The following is a 10,107-nucleotide window of genomic DNA, read 5'->3' as shown; positions in this document are numbered from 1 at the left end:
AGCTACTGTCACTACATCTATGGGGTGGTCGGGTGGGAGAGAGTGCTGAGAAAATTGGGATCTGTTATCATCTTGGGTCATGCCTTCCGGCAGAATATGTGAGTCAGCAGTGTCCGAAGATCCCAGTTGGTCACTGGAGGTCGGGGATCGTTGTCTATATAAAAAGCGCTCCATGTTATTAGGGGTCTGCGACGTTGGCGGTGGGATAAAGCCTCTATATATTGCCTTCTGGAAGCCAATATTCCCCATGCAGTGTTAGGAAGGGTCAGATATCTTGTTATTATATCGCTCCTGTGATTAATAAGGAACCATTAGCTTTGTAGGAGCATCTATTAAAGAGACGGGGCTCAAAGTTCTCCTCTTACATGTCTGCTTCCCTGCACGCCAGACTGGAGGTGGTCACATTAGGTATCAGGGAGAGCTGAGAGGATAGTTATGAAGTTTGCAGGTAAATGAAGAATTTGATGTTTGCAGGTGATTGATAGTTGATTAAACTGAAGGGATTAGGTTGTAGGGGTACTTGGAGTACCAAGATGGCCACTGGACTAGGCCGCCGGACTATGACTTCCAGGACTAGGCCGAAGCCACGGTCTTTCCTAATGGCTGAGGCCGGTTGGGAGGGCGCCGCTCCCCACAGGCCCGAACCGGATCTCTAGGGCCTAAGGATAGGGACTCTGGGGGTCAGGTACTGTATAGGGCAGCAGCGGCAATAGGATCGGGCGAAAGCCCTTTTACTCACAAAGTCCAGGGCTGCAGGTGTCCGGATGATAGGCCTAGGAATGGCGGCAGTCCGTGAGGGGATCCAGGATGAAGGGAAGAGGTCCCACTCGGTTCTCCTTCACAGTACGGGCATCCGGCTCCCCTCGGTGGCGTCCCGGATGTCCCGGATGGGGGGTCCCCAGCAAGGCCTTCACTCGTCCCCCGGTCCACAACGTAGGAGAGCGGCAGGCTCCGGACGGGCCGTAGGCCCCAATATGGCGGCGGTAGCCTTCAGTGCGGGACAGGCAGAAGGCCCAGGGAAGCCCGACTTTGCTGGATTTCAGTCAAGATCCGGCCGGATCTGCAGTGGAGAGGGTTTAGGTTGTTCCCAGCGGTAGATAAACTTCCCTCAAGGGGAAATGAGGCAGGGATGGCAGTGGATGGAAATTGCCTGGACAGAGCACAGCGTCCACACGTCCTCCCTGTATCTCGTCAAGCCACGCCCGCCTTGACTGACCCTTTCTTAAAAATGAATCAGTCTTGGATTACCACCAGCTACCAAGCACCTGATGCTGATGTAACTGAATAATTTTTTTTGAAATGTCAGATCTAGGGGTTCAACGGATCAAAAAACTCACGGTTTGGATCGTTCCTCAGATCAGGAGTCACGGTTCAGATAATTTTTGGCCTGGGAACCTCAGACAATTTCTGTCTAGGAGAGCAAAAGATATGCAGATATCTGGCTGGAATTTATGCTGCAGAGGGGAGACACTGGAGTCTCCTTCCCTCCCGCCCGTGGATGACCTTTTTGCCCCGAAGCTGGAAACCAGGGGGATATCACAACTTTGAGACTGGGATCACATCATTTATACTTCACAATTGTACCCCTGCAGGGATGAAGCGCTCTGGTGAGTGAAAGCACAAGAGGGGAGCACAGTCACTTTTGTCAGCACTTTCTCTGCTTATCCTTCGAGAAAAACTTTCACTAATTGGAAGAAGCACTATGTCACTTTATATGGACACTTATTTTCAATAATTTTTTGGCTTATTACTGGACATCACCCACAGCAGTTATATTGAGCTTATATGTTTATATTTTGATATTTATCACACAGCTTGTTATTGTTGATTGATGGGCATTATTAATATCAGTTGATGTTCTTTATTGATTGCATCTCTCTCTCTCTCTATATGTATATATACACACACACACACACACACACACACACACACACACACACAAACCACACTTTGATACATTTATATATTTTTTATACTATTAATTTATTATATTACTTTTTTTTATCTCTTGCACAAATCAATCTTTAAGCACATGTCACTTTTTATTGCCACGTACATAGTTTGTACACCTTATATATGTACACATATATATGTTTATTCGGTGGTACACATACTATAGATCGTTATATATACATATGTTTTTTTTTCCACATAGAACAGCGCTAATTCCCTTTTTGTTGAAGCTAGGGGTAGGTTTAATTTGCTATTTGGTGTTTCAGTGAAATTTTGTTTTGTTAGTGAAGCCCATGCAGTTGCAGTGGCTTGAATGGTCAGATAAGGAGGGATAGTTGAGCTGTGGTGCAAACTGGCTGCCATAGCCAGTGCAGGGAGGTTATGTCCAGGTGTAACCTCTCTATGTCCACCCACCTATTGTCAGTGTGGCAAGAGATTATTTCACTTGTTCGAGTACTGCGGCTGTGTAGTAATCTTGTGCATTGGATAGACCCACTCCCCCAAGATGATTAGGTTTATATAAATTTGTTAGTGCTATTCTGGGTTTTTTTCCTCCGCCCATATATATTTCCACAAGCACGCTGTTAGTTGCACGAAGAACTTCTGTGGGATAGGGATGGGCAGAGTCCTAAAATAACACAGCAGTTTAAGAAAGATTTGTCTGCAACAAAGTGCATATAAGGGACGCCCCTTTGGATTTTTCAGGCAGAAACAAAGTAGAGAGAGTATTGACCATAAAAGGCAACAGCAGTGCCAACTTTTTTAGTATACAAAAAGTGGAGTAAAAGTGTCCGGAAAGACAAGGCAAACATATACAATCAATAATAAGTGTCTATACACAGAAAATATAATTTATATAAATCAAAGACATATCGGATGAGGATGTCTCATGCCAACACAGTGGCAGACACCAGTTTGTCAGCAGCAGATATTCCTTATTTAACTCCCTGACTTGACTGATACTAGACTGTCAGCAACAATTGCCCCTGATGTACCATCCTGATTCAGGGTGGATTAGGCGTACCTTGTGAAGGTGCCCCCACGGCTCTGCGTATTACCACTGGCTTTCCCTCTGTCACCTGTGGACCCCTACAACCAGCATGTTAACATTTTCCTCTGTTCTTTTTCCATGATATGAATATATAGACAAGAAATAATTCTACCCATCTATATGTAAAACAATCACCTGAAGAAGGAATATACCAATGTGACTACGGTCTCCTCCGAAACATGTTGGGAATTTTGCAATTAGCCACCCACCCCTACTAGATCTACCTATCCAGGTGGACAGTTTGGGTTGCTGGCTTTCGGTGACGTATATTTATTCATACCCTATATGTCTTTGATTTATATAAATTATATTTTCTGTGTATAGACACTTATTATTGATTGTATATTTTTGCCTTGTCTTTCCGGACATTTTTACTCCACTTTTTGTATACTAATAAAGTTGGCACTGCTGTTGCCTTTTATGGTCAATACTCTCTCTACTTTGTTTCTGCCTGAAAAATCCAAAGGGGCATCCCTTATATGCACTTTGTTGCAGGCAAATCTTTCTTATTATGTAGGATGATGGCAGTATCATTGCACATCAGCATGGTTTCTCTTAATTTTATCTTCTAATACAGCAGTTTGGGCAGAACTTGCATTTGATATGCAGCAATTCTGCTAAGCCACGTCAGGTGGAGTTTGCTAATATGAGTTAGTTCCTCTTCCACTTTAATGAGCAGAGGAGGGTAGTTACAAGGATATATTTTAGAGGAAGATGATGTTAGCTGAATACCTTAGTAGGTAATCGAAGGGGATTCCCAGTTACAGGGGAACCCCTTTTAAGTTTGCCGATTGTTTCTTCTGTTATGTTGAGAGTAAGGGCAAAGCATTTAGTTGTATTGACTTTATAGAAGGAAACCTCTCCGAATTTGTTCAGTAATGCTTGTACAACAGGGATGGAGGAGTCTGGTTTAGTCATAGTGAGAATGATATCATCTGCAAATAATCCAAGTTTGTGATTTTCAGTGCCTATGTGAATACCTTGTACATCTGTACTTGATCTTATGTATTCTGCCAGAGGTTCTGTAACCAGGGAGAAAATAATTGGGGACAGTGGGCATCCTTGACGGGTCCCGTTTGAAAGTGCAAATTTTGCAAGATGGGTGTGACCGGATGTTGAGGTGAGGGGGAGGACGTTGTGAGACCGGACCTTGCTGTTTCTCCTATGCCTGTGCCTGTCCGATAGCGTGGAGAAGGGACGCCGGGAGGCTAAAGAGCTGATCGGGTGGACGGACCTAGTGATAATTCAGCACTCTGTCAGCACGTCTGCCTTTGGTTTGCTTGGGATAGGAGCTTACAGTGCGATCCCCAGTGTGATCCTGTTCAACAGTGCGGGGAAGAGGACGTCAGCAAGCCGAACAGCTGATCGGGTGGACGGATCTAGGGATCGCTCAGGTACTCTGTCCATACGTCCGCCTGTGGTCTCCCAAGGATAAGAGCCTATAGTGTGTCCCCTGGTGCGATCCTGCCTTGCAGTGTGGGGAAGGGGACGCCGGAAGTTTTAATAGCTGACAAGAGAAGAAGGAGATTGTATTTGCTTAGTGCTCTGTCCGCACGTCTGTCTGTGGCTCTCTCCCGGGATAGGATCCAACGGCACACTCCCTGGTGAGAAGGGAGGAAGTGTACACCAGAGACTGTGTAACTATTAAAATTCTGGAGATCCAAGGGGAGATTTGAGCCAAGATGACCAGAAAGAGAGGTGCAGAGGAGGCGGCGGTGCAAGATGGAGCTGGCACCCATAATCAGCGTGGTCCTAAGGATAAGGCAAGTCAAGCTGCAGCTGCAAAGCTGGAGCGTTTTGCCCACACACCTAACCACACACCCAAGAAAGGGAGTCAGGTGGGGGGTGTGCAACATCAGGGGCCGCAGGCCAACCACCCTGGGGGGAGGAAAAGCAAAGGCTCAGTAGAAGTATGTGTACCCATAGTAACAGAATCTGCATCACAAACAGTCCTGGAAAGGGAGAGTGGACTGAGTAATGAAGCAGCAGAAGGAATGGGGACACCAGAGAAGGAACCATCCTTAAAAAGGACATTCTCCTAGCAGTTAACAACTGTAAAACTTCTTTATCTGACCTATCGGATCAGCTTAGAGGTATTAGAGACAATTTACTTATCCTAAAACAAGATATGCAGGAGGTATGTGCGCGGACTACTGTTCTTGAGGGGAGGCTTAGTCAGGTGGAGGATGATGTGAATCCGATGAGACAAGTTAAAACCATGAAGGAGCAATTGGAAATGTGTATACGTAAAATGGACGAATTTGAGAACAGGGCACGCAGGAAGAATGTGAGGGTTCTGGGTCTCCCCGAAAGAAGTGAGGGTAACAATCCCACAGAATATATGGAAGGATGGTTTAGGGATATGTTTGGTAAAGACTCTCTGTCAAACTTTTTTGCAATTGAACGTGCACACAGAGTCGCTTTCAGGGCGCCATCTTCGGGGGGTCAGCCAAGGCCTCTTATTAGTAAATTCCTGTTCTTCAGGGACAAAGTCACTATTCTTCAGAAAGCAAGAGAAATGAAAAACAGACAGCATAATGGTGTAAGAATTTCTTTATATCCGGATTTCTCCCCTGAGCTGCAGAAACAGAGGGCAAAATTTACAGAGTGTAAACGTAGACTGCAGCAGCACAAAATTGGCTATGCATTACTCTACCACGCACGTTTACGTATAACAGCATGGGGGGAGGTGAAGTTTTTTAATGCTCCTACAGAAGTACTCTTATGGTTGGAGAAGAATGAAGGAAGGTTACAGCGTGGTGAAGGGTCATAAGAAAACAGGGCAAAAAGTAGACTCTGGGATCCCTGTTCAATTGAAGGCTCCAGCGGACTTATGTCATTTTTTTTTTACATTTCTTTTTGGTTTGTTTTGTCGTGGGGTTTTTTTTTTTTGTTTGTCCTCTTGTCATATTCTCTTTTGATACACTGGTCCATTTATGGAGGTGTGGGTATAGGGGGGCAGCAGATACTACTCCTTTGTTTTTTGAGTACACTGGTTATGTTGGGGTGAATACCCCTCTTATAAAGGTTCGGGTAGCAACATAAATGGGAAAAAAAAAAAAAAAAAAAAAAAAAAAAAAAGGAGGTATGCTCACGTTTAGGGGGTTAATATGGTCACTTTAGAAGCCCTTGGTATGGGCAAGGGGGAAAAGGGAGGGAGTATTGGGGATGGGGGGGGTAGGCTTGGGAATGGGGTATGCATAAGGTTGCAAGGGGGGATGAGGGTGGTAGGGGTGTGGAGTGGAATGAAGTAAGAAGTTTTGAATGTTTACAAAAATTAAAATCACTAATATTTTCAAACACTAGACACAATGGTTTGAGGAGTAAGAATTATTTTGAGAGGAGACAAGATATAGGAACAGGAGAATGATAGGTACCAAAGTTGGTAGGAAGAAAACCCCAGACCCATTTAGATGCATTAAGATATGCTCATGGAACGTGCGGGGGGTAAGGGAGATGTGTAAAAAAACAGGCAATTTTCTCTATGGCCAGGACAGGTGATGTTAAGATACTGTCTTCAGGAGACTCACATTGATAAAGGTACAGTTAGTGCCTTGAGGAATAGGAATTACCAAGAGCAGTATCACTCGACTCACACCTCGTATTCAAGGGGTGTGAGTGTATTGATAAGCTCTGGTTTGGTTTTCTCCTGCAGACAGAGTAAGTTGGATAAGAATGGACGATAGGTTTTTCTTTTTTGTATTATTGAAAGTCGGGAATGTGTACTTGCAAATGTATATATACCTCCACCATTCAATACAGAAATACTGAGTGACTTAATAAGCTTTATAGCGGATAAACCCGGGGTGCCAGTTATAGTGACGGGGGACTTTTATATGGCCGTGGACAACAGCATAGATAGGTTCCCAGCAAGGGTGGCTTCTGGAGGGGTACCCAAAGGCCCGCTTCTCCAATTTTGTGAGGAGGTAGGGCTGGTGGATACCTGGAGAAAGTGGCACCTGGGTGTGAAGCAGTATTTGTGTCACTCTAGGACGCATGCCACTTTATCCAGAATCAATCTAGTGCTATGCAATGAGGAAGCCTTAAACATAGTTTATTGAGGTAGATTACGAGCCAAGAGGGCTCTCGGACCACTCACCGGTGGCTTTCTCAGTTAAAATTGGGCCGAGCCACGGTGGGGGGGGGGGGGGGATTGGAAAATAAACCCCTTTTGGCTCAAAGTAATTGAGGATGATGGGGTTATTGCAGTTAGTTTAGAAGAATTTATAAATTTAAATTCAGGGACTGCCTCATTGGGCATAATGTGGGACTCCCTGAAGGCTTTTCTTCGGGGGGTCTTTATACAAGAAAAACTTCTATGTTAAGGGAAAATCACAGGTCAAGGAATATAAAGTAAAAGAAAGGGTGAGAGGGGCTGAAGTGAGATATGTGGAGGAACCAACATTAGCTAGCCCATATGATGTATGGGTAGAGAGTCAGGATGAATACAGGAAATTAGTATTGGAGAAAGAGGAAAAAAAGAAAACGTTTCAGAAGCAGAGTCTTTTTGGGGAAGGTGAACTAGTGGGGAGAACCTTGGCATTGATAGCTAGAGCAAATGGCCCCTCATCCACTATATCAGAAATCTGGGACAGGGAAGGGAGAATTATAAGAACTACCCCCGGAATAGTAGAGGTATTTAAAGATTTATATGAAGGCTAGAGATGAGCCGAAGACCCCCCTGTTCGGTTCGCACCAGAACATGCGAACAGGAAAAAAGTTCGCTCGAACACGCAAACACCGTTAAAGTCTATGGGACACGAACATGAATAATCAAAAGTGCTAATTTTAAAGGCTTATATGCAAGTTATTGTCATAAAAAGTGTTTGGGGACCCGGGTCCTGCCCCAGGGGACATGGATCAATGCAAAAAAAAAGTTTTAAAAACTGACATTTTTTCAGGAGCAGTGATTTTAATAATGCTTAAAATCAAAAAATAGAAGTGTAATATCCCTTTAAATTTCGTACCTGGGGGGTGTCTATAGTATGCCTGTAAAGGGGCGCATATTTCCCGTGTTTAGAACAGTCTGACAGCAAAATTACATTTCGAAGGAAAAATTCCATTTAAAACTACCCGCGGCTATTGCATTGCCGACAATACACATAGAAGTTCATTGATAAAAACGGCATGGGAATTCAACACAGGGAAACCCCGAACCAAAAAAAAAAAAAAAAAAAAAAAAAGACGTGGGAGTCCCCCTAAATTCCATACCAGGCCCTTCAGGTCTGGTATGGATTTTAAGGGGAACCCCGCGCCAAAAAAAAAAAACACGGCGTGGGGTCCCCCCAAAAATCCATACCAGACCCTTATCCGAGCACGCAACCTGGCAGGCCGCAGGAAAAGAGGGGGGGGGGACGAGAGTGCGGGCCCCCCCTCCTGAACTGTACCAGGCCACATGCCCTCAAGATTGGGAGGGTGCTTTGGGGTAGCCCCCCAAAACACCTTGTCCCCATGTTGATGAGGGCAAGGGCCTCATCCCCACAACCCTGGCCGGTGGTTGTGGGGGTCTGCGGGCAGGGGGCTTATCGGAATCTGGAAGCCCCCTTTAACAAGGGGACCCCCAGATCCCGCCCCCCCCATGTGAAATGGTAAGGGGGTACTTACCCCTACCATTTCACTAAAAAACTGTCAAAAATGTTAAAAATGACAAGAGACAGTTTTTGACAATTCCTTTATTTAAATGCTTCTTCTATCTTCCTTCATCTTCTTCTTCTTCTGGTTCTTCTTCCGGCGTTCTCGTCCAGCATCTCCTCCGCGGCGTCTTCTATCTTTTTCTCCTCGGGCCGCTCCGCACCCATGGCATGGGGGGAGGCTCCCGCTCTTCTCTTCATCTTCTTCTTCATCCTCTTCTCTTCTTCATTTTCTTCTCCGGGCTGCTCCGCACCCATGCTGGCATGGAGGGAGGCTCCCGCTGTGTGACGGAGTCTCCTCGTCTGACGGTTCTTAAATAACAGGGGGGGGGCACCGGGTGACCCCGCCCCCCTCTGACGCATGGTGACTTGACGGGACTTCCCTGTAACGTCACGGGGAATGCCACAGGGAAGTCCCGTCATGTCCCGTGCGTCAGAGGATGAGAAGAGAAGAGGATGAAGAAGAAGATGAAGAGAAGAGCGGGAGCCTCCCCCCATGCCATGGGTGCGGAGCGGCCCGAGGAGAAGAAGATAGAAGACGCCGCGGAGGAGATGCTGGACGAGAACGCCGGAAGAAGAACCAGAAGAAGAAGAAGAAGAAGGAAGATAGAAGAAAGAAGAAGCATTTAAATAAAGGAATTGTCAAAAACTGTCTCTTGTCATTTTTAACATTTTTGACAGTTTTTTAGTGAAATGGTAGGGGTAAGTACCCCCTTACCATTTCACACAGGGGGGGGGGGGCAGGATCTGGGGGTTCCCTTGTTAAAGGGGGCTTCCAGATTCCGATAAGCCCCCCGCCCGCAGACCCCCACAACCACCGGCCAGGGTTGTGGGGATGAGGCCCTTGTCCTCATCAACATGGGGACAAGGTGTTTTGGGGGGCTACCCCAAAGCACCCTCCCAATGTTGAGGGCATGTGGCCTGGTACGGTTCAGGAGGGGGGGGCCGCACTCTCGTCCCCCCCTCTTTTTCTGCCAGGTTGCGTGCTCGGATAAGGGTCTGGTATGGATTTTTGGGGGGACCCCATGACGTTTTTTTTTTTTTTTTTGGCGCGGGGTTCCCCTTTAAATCCATACCAGACCTGAAGGGTCTGGTATGGAATTTAGGAGGAACCCCACGTCATTTTTTTTTTTTAATTTTGGTTCGGGGTTTCCCTGTGTTAAATTCCCATGCCGTTTTTATCAATGAACTTCTATGTGTAATTGTCGGCAATGCAATAACCGCGGGTAGTTTTAAATGGAATTTTTCCTGTATAGCACCCCACAAATTAATGTAGAGGGAGAAATGTGGGAGTTTTTTTAAAAACTGAAAATAACCCCTTTATCCAGTGAGGATAGGGAAGCACTGGAAGCCCCGTTGACATTGGCAGAGTTGCAAAGGGTAATAGATATGGCGAATCAGAAAGCACCAGGGCCCGATGGTCTGCCTATAGAAGTCTACAAGAGATATGGGGAGGTTTTGCTCCCAAAATTA

This window comes from Aquarana catesbeiana, linkage group LG03 (assembly GCF_042186555.1).
Source record: "Aquarana catesbeiana isolate 2022-GZ linkage group LG03, ASM4218655v1, whole genome shotgun sequence".
NCBI lineage: Eukaryota > Metazoa > Chordata > Amphibia > Anura > Ranidae > Aquarana > Aquarana catesbeiana.
Note: the sequence above shows the minus strand (reverse complement) of the source record.